Genomic DNA, 14,634 nt, shown 5'->3' with positions numbered 1-14,634 from the left:
TTCAAAGTTACAGCAGAGCATAGAAGAATGGATGTTTTTCCCAACCAGAAAATTCATTGTGAAGAGGATTAATTGATATAAGAGAAGAAAATCTGCGTGTCGATAAAATTCTTCGTGTACAGCTAAAGACAGTAGCAGCTAGATTTTTCTTTGTAACTGTTTGTATTCGTTTCAGTAAATATGGGAGTTCTTAAGTAAGTACATACCAAATATATACTTAATATTTTCTTTGTATCTTAGGATATATTAATATTAAAATCTATCATGATATCTGGGATAAAAGTTAAGTTTATATAATATTTATTTTATATTTTTTATGATTTATTTAGGTTGTCCGTCCTGACCGAGGTATTTATAGGGTTTTTCCTCAGTCACACCAGGCAAATGCAGAGATTGCACCTTTAACATAGGTCCTGATCTACACCTTTCTATATCCTTTCCCCTCCTCTATCGCGATGCCTTAGATACCTAAACAACAAATCAAGTTCAAATTCTGCGTAAGCTCAAAGGAAGGCTTTTGTTCAAAACTAATGAAAAAGGCAGTAATTCAATTTTGTTGTCGAAAAAGGTCACCCCCAAACCAAAAACACGATTTCACAATATACGCATACATTGTGATGATGGTGATTTGGTGTTCCGCTCTAAGGCAGTTCCTTGACCTGAAGGTCCCTGGGCAAGATGAACCGATGATGGTTTCCCATTGCCTTCCATGGGATGATGACGTCCTAAGGACTGGACCTACAGTTTAGCGTGGGGTAAGAACCACTGTGCTCCCACCGGGAATCAAACCCAGAAGCGGGCGTGTTAACCATTCCGCCACGAGGGAGCATTTTGTATATGTAGTTTAGAGTAATTTTTATTTGTATTGTATTGTTTATTCTGTATATTATTCATTCTAAATTATTTATTGTATTGTATATGGATTGTTTATTGCATATGTATTATTTATTGTTATGGCATAACATAAAACATTTAAATAATTGAAAATTACAACCTTACATATCAATTCTACAAGTACGAATAGCATAATTATAGCATAATGAACAATTATGTTTTGTTAGACAAAACAAATCTAAGCTTAAGTTTATCTTTCATTTTACAGACGTCATTAAGATCTTAGAGACGATAACTCGTTCTGCACATTGATTTGTTCTGGGAATTCTTAGTCTCGATGGCTCTTGATTCCGAAACATTTTCACACAGTTTAATGCTTTTTCATGAACCCGCAAGCTGCTACATAACTTCTGATAATCACCCACACAGTAGATTTGGTCAGTAAACCAATGGTCTGCCCATTTGTAAGAGATGAATCTCTAAATTTCAAGTAGAGAGTCTCTTTTCTCTGGTAGAATAATAAATACCAGAAGAGCTAGTATTGCTTGAAAATTCCATTTTGCATTACTCAATTTCGGTATTTTCTGAAACTTCACTTTAGGAAATCTTCAGGTTGCTTAAAAAAAAGACCGGATAACTCTAGTTAAATGAAATAGAAATTTCATATCATCACGCCATCCAGCTGTTTCTGTTATTCCTTCTTCACTACTCTCCAAAATTAATCTTAACCTGTTCGTAGTTCTTTACAAGCTCCAGAATAAATGCATATTGCGCTATGTGTTGCTTCCTACAAATTCATCATCCATCACAACGCGAAGCACTCGGTCTAGGACATGGTGTTGGCAACCAATGAATTCTGGAACTTCCAGTTTCTTTTGAGCAAACAGCTTTTGTAATTGAATTACAATCCCATTCCTACTTCCAGTATCCACATTAGTAGTGTCCGCAATAATCATCTTTATACTATTCCATAAATTGTATTCATCGAGAACATCTGATATTCCTTTAATCACAGCATTTGATTTTCCGTTTGGTAGACCTAGCGCTACTAACTTAACTTCTGTTCGTTCATTCTTCAACACTAGCACTGTATTCTTGGCCATCAATACGTTTACCATCAAAATGCAACGCCCAGTTTTCTAAATGTAGGGTTTTCTTAATTTCTTCTTTAACAGTTTTCTTGATAGTAGACTTATAAATACCAGATTGTGAAAGCGTCTCAATTTCCATTCCATCTTGAGATAACTGCCGGCAAATAGTTGCTACTTTGCTGGTTGATAACTTGGAAAATGTTACTAATTTTATTGCAGTTTTGGTTTTGTTATACTTCTTCCTTGTCTTTAATGGAGGTTTCATCTGAAATTTGGATCTTCATAATCACTCTCAGTATCTGATATTTCGGAAGTTGACGTACTTGTTGTTGCTGCTGCTGCTGTTGAAGTAGACTGCAATGGTATTTTCTTTCGTTTGAATGAATGGATAGTTTTGGAACTCGCAATCTTCCCAGTTGTATAACCAACATGTCCTTTGCTTTCGAACTGAATACATAATCTGCTATCCTCACTACACATCCATACACCATTTTCTTTTGTGATGTCAAAAATTTCATCCATTTGATCGTATTTTCCTCCTTTTACACATTCGGCGTAGGTGTGCAGTACCTTATTCAGTTTTGCTTCTACGACCTTGTATAGATATACTGGGTAAATTTAACTTATTTTGACATAAACTTGTTAATTCTTTTGCGATTACATTTACACGTTCTTTCCTTGCCTTGATGGATGCTCCAAGGAACAAATAGTGACCAACAATTTGGATTTTGAGTGGTATCCTGTTCTTGTTTTCCAGTGGAACATATCTTTTTTTCTTCTAGTGGAACATATCTTTTTTTCCTATGCGATTCTTGAAATTGCACTAGATTCTGCGTCAAGATTTTATTGTTTCTTTCGGTGGTAGAAACACTCTTCTTATGAGACATTTTGATTACAAATGGTACTAGGAGGTTGTAATTATTGCAGAATAGTTTGCATGGTTTTGCTATATAAAACACAACACATCACAATACGACTCAGAAAATTACAGTCAATCGCACACACTCCTTCAGTTGTATATATTCTTTTGTTCCTGAACACGGCACACAAACAATGTTTCACAATAACTGTTTGGATGGTTATTGGATGGCGCGCTCCAAAGTAGAAGACAGCGTTGTCTACCGGAATCTTCTAACACTATTTTCACAGGTCTCTAGCTTGTCTGCCAGCAAGTGCCAAAAGCAGAAGAGACCTTTAGAGGACTTCTGCTTTTGGCACTTGTTTTAGAAATTTTCTTTTGGGGGAGACCTTTTTTTAAAAAAAACTAAACAGAATTAAACCCCTTTTATTAGTATCTCACAAAAGCTCACCGATTCATGATACAGGAAATCAATTATTTTACAAGAAGTCATAACCATAATATATATATATATATATATATATATATATATATATATATATATATATATATATATATATATATATATACTCCTATCGACTAGACTGGATGATAATTTACTTAAGCCATAGGTAAACAGGTACAGTCAATAGCAAAAGTAATTCCTTCTCGCTGCTGTAACTCCATTAGGTACAGCCGAGTACTTTTACTGATATCATGAGCACCTGGACAGAAGCAACTCACATTATAACAATTTTAACAGCCGAAGAAGTGAAACCTAGGAGCAGTGAAACAAACTTTTACTAGAGAAATGATGCACGAAGAAATTTTTCCATTCTGAGACTAATCTCTATTGTTTGGGGTGTCTTTTACAATATATATATATGTGTGTGTGTGTTTTCTCCTATCGACTAAACTAGATGATAATTTACTTAAGCCATTGAGAGTGTGAGAGTCCCGCTGAATTACTATTGATAAGGTAAGAGATTAACAAGTTTGAGCTGAGCTGATCGCGAACCAAGTACTTGGAATGACCTCTGCCCAAAGCGCCCTATTGAAGAAGGTTAAGTAAGTTTCTTTATATTTTTTCTTTCTCTCCGGAGTCTTTATGGTCACGTTACAAATATGATCAACCTGTAAATCCCCAGTCTCGCGTTTTGCTTATTATTTTTGGCATGTTTGGAAAGAAAAAATTCTAAAATTACTTTTTCTAATTAAATATTATTTTATTTTCATTGATTAATAAGACAGTAGAGTTACAATCCCGGTTAAGACGTGTAATAATAAAATTGATAGAAATTTGGTGTGTGAATTCGGAATTCGTTCTACAGGATGTTTGAAAAATACATTGAATATTTTAGGATGATAGTATTGGAGGATTGGATGGTATCCTATGAATTGTAGTGTAGTTAATAATAGGCATATTGGCTCTGTAGTGGATCTATTTCTATATTATTGCATTATAATCGGTTTTTGTAGTTATTTCAGTGTATTTAATTTTTGGCTTTATATGTATAAGTTTATACCTATTGTGTTAATCATGTGTTCTTCGCAGGATAATGATGTAATTGATATTTCGGAAGATTTTTCCGAATATTTAACGGTAGATCGTACAGGGTTTCCTGACAATAGCACCTTTGGTGAAGCGTCTATGAGTTTGACCCCTGCTTCTAGTGTCAGATATTTTGAAAATTTTTCGAGATTGGAGATCTTGCCGCAAAATTCTGTGAATAATACGGGATATTCTAATTTATCGAGAGTGAGTAGAGAGGTAAATGCCCCTAGTATAAATAATGTTAATCCTTTTTCTAGGCGAGTAGTGTTTGAGTAAACTGGTCGGTATGTGAGTAGTACTATGAGTCAAACTCAAGAACATGTATTTAGGAATGCGCAACTATTATCAACGGGTTGCTAATATTAGGAATTCAACACCCAAAGGTCTTCGTTATTGTACAGGGATGATTAACCCTTTGAATCTCAGGTTTTCTGAGTATAATGAGTTTTCAGCTGAACAAGCGAATAATTTGAAAAGTGATAGAGCTGTTACTCCTAGAAGTGATATAGCAACGTGAGTTGAAGACAATTTAATGCAAAAGTATACATTTAATAAATCTAGTGAATTTTTGGAGGAAAGATTTAGGGATATCAAGAATTTCTCTGGAGAGGATAGTCATCAAACCTTTGGGATTCTATATAGGGTTGAAGAACTGTTGAATATGACTAGCTATTCGGTACAGATGATCCTTACGGTTCCGATTTGAAAATGTGGAGGTATTTGAGAGCACTTCAAAGCGCACTACAAAGTCGTATGGATTGCGACCAGATTTGTAATAGATTTGTATCATAATTTATTACTCCAGTTAGTAAACATTCATTAATATCAAATAAAATTTATCGTAGACAGGGCCTTACTGAGTTAGTTGATCACTACGTAAAATCAATAATATATTCGATTAAGGTTTTGGGATTTAGTGGATCTGAATCTGAGTTGTTAGACCTTATCTTTAGTGGCATGAATCCTGCAATATGATATAGAATGCTTGAAAATTATGTTCCTAGAACTAGAACTGAATTGTTAGACATTTCAGAAAGATTTGTTTTAAGACAACGTAGCCAATTGGAATTTAATAGGCGAATTTCAGATAATAAAAGTCAAAATTATAAAATTGTTAAATCACCTAGGGATATAAATGTTAGAAAGTTTTCGGGACATAGTATGTTATATGTGAATAATGTATCGGAGTTTGATAAAAATAATGTAAAACCTCAGAAACAAAAATTCGCTTCTGGTCTATCGGATTTTCCAGTACGTGAGGTTATCCCTTCAGAAATGAACGATATTGTAGCATCTTTTGTGATAGGATTTTAAATGGTCAGAGAGTTAACTGTAGTTTGGACAATGGATCCCCGTTCAACCTGACAACATACATTCTGGTCAAAGAGTGTGGTGCACAATCATATGTGAGAAAGATTCAAGAAAGATCTGTGGATTCAACTTCGGGTTTACGATTTTCTAACGATGCTGAAATTATGTTGATAGTAAATTTTGCCGGACTTTGGAAAGGTGAAATTTAAGATCGTAGACTCTTTACCATGTGAGTGTATTCTGTGTACTCCGTTTCTGCGAATGACTCATTCAACAATAGATTATATGGCTAATTGCTTATTACTTAGCGGAGGAGTTAAACGTGTTCACTTAAATTTTACGAGATTTGAACAGCTTCATGGAAATAATATGGGGTTATATCAGGAGGTTGTGCTGACAAGTCTAACCATACGTCTTCTGGATTTAAATCAAGTAATCGAGGTGACCAAACAAAGACTTCTTCAGGAATTAGATCTGTTGTTCGAGATGACCATTTAATCATCCTTCAAGATTTAAGTCTGCAGATTCCGTTGCCATTTTTCTCAGAATTATTCAGAAGCACAAATTGAAGGACGTGCTGTTAAACCTAAACAATTAAAAGGCAATTTATCCAGAATGACATCTGGTGGTCATGCAGGCAAGTTTTATGAACATTTTCAGAAGAATACTTTCAAAACGGCCAACAGTTAGGTGAACCTGTTTCATTATCAATGGAATATGGTGATAAAGTGAAATTGAATAGATGACTTTAGACGTTAACAATGATCTCTTCTCCATTCATCCGAGTAGCTTTGATGGCTTCGAAGATCAAATGGTTTCTTTGTATCTTCGTTCAAAGAAGAAATTTAATTGTTTCAATAGTGTCGGTGTTCAATGTGAGATAAGTTGAGATGTTGAGAGGAAGCTATTACAAATTAGTGCTCCTCGTGATGATAATTTGAGACAGTTGTGAGATCTTGTGAGAGAAATGGACAGTGATATTGAAACGGAAAGAAGAGTACCTTATTCTGGAATTGAAGCTAATATTCAAAATTCTTCACCTGGTTTCTTCGATCGTGAGTTTGCTTCAGTAGTTCGAGAGAAGACAGAAGAGGTTGAATTCAGAGGTGTTAAAGATAATAGTATAAGGATATAGATACTCAGAGAAATTATCTTGAATGGTCAATTCAAATGATCAAGAAAATATTATTGAAAATCATCATGTGATTCAGGAGAATAAGTCAAGGAAGAAAACGAAGAAATCAAAGAAGAAAATTGAAAAATTTGCCTGCAATTAACTAGTTTCTCAAGAGAAAACTTCAACTGCGGAAGAATTGAAAAAAGATTATTTACCATCATCAAATAAGAAGGTGAATAGTGACTGAAGCATCCGACATTGACCTTCAGCAGACTGATAATTTTTATAAATTACTACATCAAAATAAAAAGTATAGAAATCCTGAATTAACTCACAACGAGAGTAACCAACCTGATTCAGTCGTACAGGTGAATAAAACTTCTAATGTCAAGGAAGATAACCACATGGCTTAGCGTTATTCGGGATCGGAGGTAGATAATTTTGTCTGAGGTTACATCAACCTATAGTGATGTCATAAATAAGAGTCGGTTGTATAAAGTATTTTGTAGGGCGTTAATACTTACAAGAGCATAAACCATTTAAGGAAACTCATTTCCCATTTCGAGCTAAAAGGAAAAGATATTTGAATCCCAAATTAAAGAATTGATAGGAAATACTAGTCGATGTAGATCATTCGAATTATGCTAGTGCATGATTTTTGGTTAAAAATAAGGATGGTACACATCGGTTAGTTGGTAACTTCTGTAAAGTCAAAAGGTTAATTGTTAATGATGCTTATTCATCACCTAATCTCGAAGAGTGTTTAACGGCTCTGGCGGGTAAGACTGTGTGCTCAAGGCTAGATCTCAAGAAAGCCTACTTACAAACCTACCTCCATGAGGAGTCAAGAGATATCACTACCATCGTAACTTCGAAAGGTAGTTATCAATTTACGCGTGTACCTGTTGGTACAGAGACTGGAGGTAATATACTCGCAAGAGCGATGGAAAAATTCTTGGAGATTTGGTGGATGAAGATGTACGTATTTATTTTGACGATGTGCTCCTCGCAACCGAAACAATTGAAGAACATAAGAAATTAATGATTAAGGTGTTAGAACGATTTTGTAAATATAATACAACAATTTCTCCTGAAAGAATTTATTCTTATATAAGATAATTAAGTATCTTGGGTACATTATTGATGGTAATACGATGGAAACAGACCCATCCAGAATTTCAGCTATAAAAATATACATCCTCCAAGAAATAGGATGTTATTATTCGAAATTTTTCTCAGTATAAGAAATTATGGCTCCACTGACTGAACTCAAGTCTGAACATAGAAAATTTGTCTGGACAAACAACAAAATATTTTAGATAGATTAAAGGAACTATTAATAGAAAATGGAGTTCCTAAAACTCGAGATTTAAGTAAAACGTTCATAATTCACGTCGATGGCGGAGGAAGAGCAATTGGAGGGCTGGTTTCACAAAAGAATAAAGAAGGTGCCATCTTTCCGGTTGCGTTCTATAGTAAAAGGCTCTCAGAAGCTGATAAGCATAGAAGTATCTACGAGAAGAGTTTATCAGCGTAGTTTATCAGCGTAGCAAAGACTATCTCGAAATATAAATATTATCTGTTCTCTGAATTCGATGTATAGACTGATAACAAGGCTTTGAGTTGAATTTTAAATAAATCAAAAGGCTTCTGAAATATGGTCCATTTGTGGAAACGTTATGACAATTCAATTTTGTAGTCCATCATATTAGATTGGGAAAAAACTTGTTTGTTGATTTTTTGACACGTATGAATGATGCCTTTGAGTTTAATCTCTGTGATAGCCCTATTGGTTTATCCTTATTTAAAAATAATATGAGATTAGTTAATATTTGACGATTATCACTGGTTAGAGAACCAATAGATGTACTTCAAAGAGAAGACCCTACTTTATTAGAAATCATTCAGAAATTGGAATCAGTACATCATGTAGTAGGGTATTCATTGAGTAATGAAATATTGTTGAAGAAAACGAACTCGATAGTAAACCCATAAAAAATTGTTATTCCGAAGGGACTTCAACATTTAATTATAGAATATTTTCATGACGATCGTTTGGCAGGATATGATTCCGGATCATTTCGGACTTTAAGGAAAATAATGAAACGCTACACGTGTAATAACATCGTAAATGATGTCAAAGAGTATGTGAGATAATGCGATATATGTCAGACAGTAAAAGAGTCCAACGAAAGGAAGACGGGACCGTTAGCATCAAAAATAGTTAACAGAATAAATTCCAGTTGGGTTTATGATGTCGTGGCTCCTCTTCCATCATCACAAGAGCATAAATTTATCTTAATAGGAGTGGATTACTCTCGTAGATTCATGGTCCTTGAAAAGATGAAGAAGATAACTTCTACCTTACTAGATAATGTTTTTTTGAACATTTTCAGTCGCCTTGGTTATCCGGAGACCTTGGCTACTGATAACGCATTCGTTTTTGTTTCAGAATATTTTTCAAAATTTCTCTGTGGACTAGGTTTTAAGCACACAAAGATAAGCCCTTACCATCCCGAGGCGAATCCAGCAGAGATTTATCAAGACGTTGAAATCGGCGATGAGAGCATGTTCTAATTAAAAGGTCAGTGGTCGATGCTTCTTCCCGAAATTAAGTATTCCATGAATATTTGTGAACATTCAGAACTGAAAGGTGTCCCAATGGAATTATTTTATGGACGTCAAAATTACACCTCCTTGGAGAATTGTTGTCACGTTTCAGATCTTGATTTAGATGTAAAATCAATTAAAGAGATATGGCAGACTGCCTTGTCTAACATGGAGAAAGCGTGGAACAAAAGGAAGAAGCTTATGCTTAAGAGAAGGCGACCAGTTGTGGTACAAGTTAATGATAAGGTCTTAGTGAAGAGTCGCGCTCAATCGTCGTTTGAAGAAATGGTAGCGAAATCAGTTAGAGAAGAAAATAAATTAATTTTAAACACCAACAAAAGTCATACTTTCCCTCGAGAAAGTAAAGACAGACGGAATATTGCTTAACTACGACCGGTTAATTGTGTTACACTCTGAAGTGACCACTTTGACCTAACCTCACGCTTACACTAATTTCGACCTCACGCTCACATCACCAGTCTGATCTCACACTCACTCAACCTCACGCTCACATCACCAGCCTGACCTCACGCTTAATTAACCTCATGCTCACATCACCAGTCTGACCTCACGCTCACTCAACCTCAAGCTCATATCATTCTAACCTCACGTTCACTCAACCTGACGTTCACCTCACTAGTCTGACTTCACACTCACTCAATCTCACGCTCATTCGTGAGGTTGAGGTCGATTGAGTGTGAGCTCCGAACTCGTGAGCGTCGAGTTCGTGAGTTTGGGCACAGCTCTTCCCGCTAGCCTATCGGCTAGCACGCGCACATTTGGAGCACAGGGTTATCGTAGGACTTGCGATATTTCGATATATCGATCGATAGTTTGAAATGTCGGGATTTTTCGATCTCGAGTTTTCGATAGTTTTCAGCATTTGGATAGCTTTCGAGGTTTTCTTGTTTTCAATATCAAGGTATAACGATACCACTTCTCAACATAACGAAAACTATTCATATAACACGACCTAGACTTTCAATACTTCAACGTTGTCTGTTCCACAGGATCACTACGTAATACAACAAAACAACAAACACACGTTAATTTATCAGGATCACCCAAGTGTAATTTACAATATTTAATATTAGTTCGTACGCCTGTACGACTTTTGCTTCACATGCGAACTACTAAATGCAAGTGAATTATTGAATTCCGTCTCCTGGGGTCGATAGCTAAAATATTTTTTTTCGTAAAGTTCGTTAATGAAGATTTACCCATGGGTAGAGGTAGAAATTAGCCATTTTCGGTTTAACATTGATTACTATAGAGCAAACATAGTAACATATAGCGAGACATGGTTTCTTGCAATTGATCCAGCGTCCCAAGAAGACCATCTTTAACATTGTACTAAAATCTAAAGTGATATAAATTTACTACAACTTCCAGTCTCAGTATTGATCTACATAGATAAAGAACTATAAAAAAAAGATAGTGAGTTATTTTTTAAGAATCGATTTAGTTTTCTAAGAAAAGTTCTCACATTCACTCTTAATCTTCTATTCAAATAGAAATGACAGAAATCAACCACGTCCGGTTCTAACGTTGATCACTATAAAGTAAAAACTAATAGAGATAAGCGTTTTTTTGCAATTAATTAAACATGCCAAGAATACCTTTAGTTACCTTCCTTATCTTTCTACCGAAATCGGAAATGATAGAAGTACATTACAATTTGCGGATTGAATACTTATTGAGAAAAGGTAAGAACTAGCGAGAAGTAGGTTTTGGAATCTGGTTATGCATCTAAGAATAGTAGTTATCCCTAGTAACCCTTCATTCTAAATGAAATCTTTGCGTTTAACGTCCTACGGTTACGCCGGTTAGGCCGAAGGATACGGTAATGATTAGGGATGCGCACGAGTCGAGACATGTCTCGAATCTCGACTCGACTCGACTCGAATTCGAGTCGACACACACTTAGTAAAATTCGAGACAAACGTATTTCTCGACTCGAATTTTCGAGTCGAGACAGCTCCTAAAAATCTCGATTCGACTCGAATGTCTCGAAAATCTTTCTATAATTTTTAATATTATTTTGAAGAAAGTACTCATTCAGAAACACTCGGCACGAGAATTTCGGAAACTGCAGGACTTGTCAGATGTTCGAGGAGTGTTGTGGTGAGTGTCTTCAACAAGTGGGGAAACTAAGGGGAAACGACGTCCAAACGTCGAGGGGTTGGGCGCCTCCACCTCCTTACATTTGTCCGACGTCGTAGGCTGTGCAGACTGGTAAAACAGAACAGGCAGCGAACTGCGTAGGAACCAACATCAGAGTTTAATGCTGGGCAAAGTACAAGTATGTCTGAACTAGTGTTGTAAAATTTCCGAAAATTTTGAACATGGTAAAAAACCGTCTTTTTTATTTCTTGCTTGAAAAATTGGAAAAATTGAAAAAATAAAAATATTTGTATTAGGTTAATTTTACTAGTAATCATATCTTTTTTTTCAAACGCGTAATTTCAAAAATTTCAATATTTGCCAATATTAAAAAATAGCACTCGAAAATAAAACTATTACAATCATTATCTATATATTAAAATACTAGATTTAGCGTATATGTTTGTCTCCAGTCCTTTCGACAATGAGATCTTGAACCCACAAGTGCTAGAAACGTGAAATTTTCATTGGTCGATTCCAAATTTTGTGTAAATTGTCCAGTTCTAATTGAATATTTTAAAAAAAAACATGGCCATTAGTTGTTTATTACATTTTTAGGAGTACGGTGGAAGTACTGAAATTTTTGAAAAAGTAAAGCATCATACCCTATGAGTTATATATTCCAACATCGCATAGTTGTATATAGGAGCTGTATATCTCTCAGGCGTTTGTTTCATGGCCAAATTATAAGAAAACGAAGGACAACCATTTCTCCAGTCTAAGATGAATCTTCATTGTTTGGGAAGTTTTTTCACAATGAACTCCGTATATCTCTGACATAATTAATTGTGTGTGCAATTTATTTACTTATTACATAATGCATGCAAAAAGAAAGGAAACATTGGTCATATTTGAATTAGAAATTCCAAGTACAAATGGGCTCAAATCTTGCAAACGGTGCGAAATATTGAAAAAAAGTAATCGAAAAAATTTCCCGTTTATGAAACCCCTTGCCGATTTTTATGAAGGCGTCCTTCACTTGTATGAGGAATGACAAGGAGATTCATGCTTATATGTGAATGATGCGCTGTGTAGAGAGCGCAGGTTCAGCTAGCTGAAAATTAATAGTCTGCACTTATTTCTATTCTGCACTTATTCGTGAATGTGCATTAATTGCAGAACTTTTAGTTACATACAAGCCTACCAACATGAAGTGTTTCTGTTGCAACAGCGAAGTTTTACTTTAACCAAATCACTTCTTAAGAGAAAGAGCAGTAGGTAAATTTAACTAGTACGCATGCACTAAAACATATAATTACTATTATTTAATATTTTAATATAGACACTTATATAAACTTCATGTACAAAATCCTGTATGTAAACAAACACATGTTTTCTAGTGCGACAGATTATCTATTACAATCAAAATGAAAGTGACTATGTTTCTAACTTAATAACTCCTGAATCATCAGACCGACCTCCATAAAATTTTCAACATAGATGAGGATCGGGATGATTTTTATCATTTCACTTTGAAGATGCACCTTTAGGGAAGGGGAGAGGGGAAAATGACAGATATTAGTGTCGAATCCATAATTTTCGGGGTCGCTGAAATGAACAATGACACTTCCGATGCCCTTAAAATCAAAATTCGGACCAACAACTTGGAGGAGGGAGAAGATATATAAAAATTATTGAAAATGAACGATATTAGTGTCGAATCCATAATTTTCGGGGTCGCTGAGATGAACAGTGACACTTCCGGCCGTTTAAACAATAATTCAGTCCCATTAGTATTCTAAGGGGGGATGGTGACATGTAAAGGTAATTGAAAATTACCGGCATTAATGTCGAATTCATAGTTTTGGGGCTCCATAAGTTCATTGGTGACAGTTTTGTGCTCTTTGTGTCCAAAATGAAACGTATTCTCCCCGTGCGAAGAACGGGTATTCTGCCAGTCTGTAATAATAACCAACGGAAGTTTTACATACTCAACCCTTTAATATTTTCTCGCCGCTCAAATTCACTCACTTGTGCGGTATACGTGTGTATGTGTAAATAAGATCATCTCTCTTTTTGAGTTTTTTGAAAAATATACAAAGAATAAAGAGGGATTTTACCAGAAATCAGAGAACTAAAAAGTAGAATTAAAACCTGTTGCTTTAAGTATTTTTCCGTTAGCGAAATACATTGTATATACAGTATGACGTCGATAATCCGAACGTCAAAAATCCGAACCCGGTCCCTAGAAGCTTTTTACATTTTGTCTTAACGCTAGCGATAAACAAACAATAGTGTGTCCATCGACGTTGAGTGAAGTCAGTGTTTTTACAAAAGTTCATTCATACGTAATTGTTTGTCATACATATTTTTATTTTTATTTTCTCTTAGGCCTATAAATTTTAAATGAGACTTACAAGATCAGTGTAATTTAGTGTACGAGCAGTTGCTTCAGAAACATTAAATGTAAGTAGCCTTACGTTCGGTATTGTAATTACTGTATGTACTGAATAACCACTGTATCGATTGAAGAACATACCATACAGTATATGTAAGCCTACACTGTTAAAAATACTTACTTAAAAATGAGTAAAATTGACTCAAATTTGAGAACATTGTGTTCTCAGAATAGCTCCGAATACATTGTTCTCAAAAGTGAGAAAGTGTGGGTGTTCAAAACATAAGAACAATATGTACTCAAATTTGAGTAAATTTTACTCACTTGTGAATAAAAATTCTCTTAAAAGCGAGATAAAATATTCTTAAATAAAATGAGAAACTGCTATTTCTCAAAAATAACGAGAACATATTTTCTCAAAAAATGAGAAAGTTAACCGTAAAATGAGATGAATGTAATCAACATTGAAAAACTCTTTGTTCAAAAACTAGTAATGCTCTCCTCACAATTGAGAACATGGATACTCAAAAGTGAGTAGAAAAGTATTCGAAATGCTCAGATAGTCGCAAAATTGAGAAACACACGTTCTCAAAAATTGAGAATATTTCCTCTCAAATTTAAGAAAAACTCTTCTCAAAAATGAGAAGGGTTTTTTTAAAAAAAATGAGTAAAAAAGTACTCAAAAATGAGATTTTTTTAGTATTCAAAAATGAGAAAAAAGTACTTATTCTGCTGCCTTGCTGGCACAGGGAAGGTTTCCTGGGACTAGAAAGGTAG

The 14,634-nt window shown here is 34.9% G+C and overlaps 1 protein-coding gene across 1 annotated transcript in view; it reads right to left on the bottom strand.

The window, feature by feature from the left end:
* LOC145679387 (putative chitinase 10) overlaps positions 1 to 14,634 on the bottom strand; it is a 378,497-nt gene that overhangs the window by 231,939 nt on the left and 131,924 nt on the right. The window lies entirely within an intron of this gene.

This window comes from Thermobia domestica, chromosome 2 (assembly GCF_964235325.1).
Source record: "Thermobia domestica chromosome 2, izTheDome1.hap1.1, whole genome shotgun sequence".
In the NCBI taxonomy this organism is placed as follows: Eukaryota; Metazoa; Arthropoda; class Insecta; order Zygentoma; family Lepismatidae; genus Thermobia; species Thermobia domestica.
This window is presented reverse-complemented; position numbering and strand designations above follow the sequence as displayed.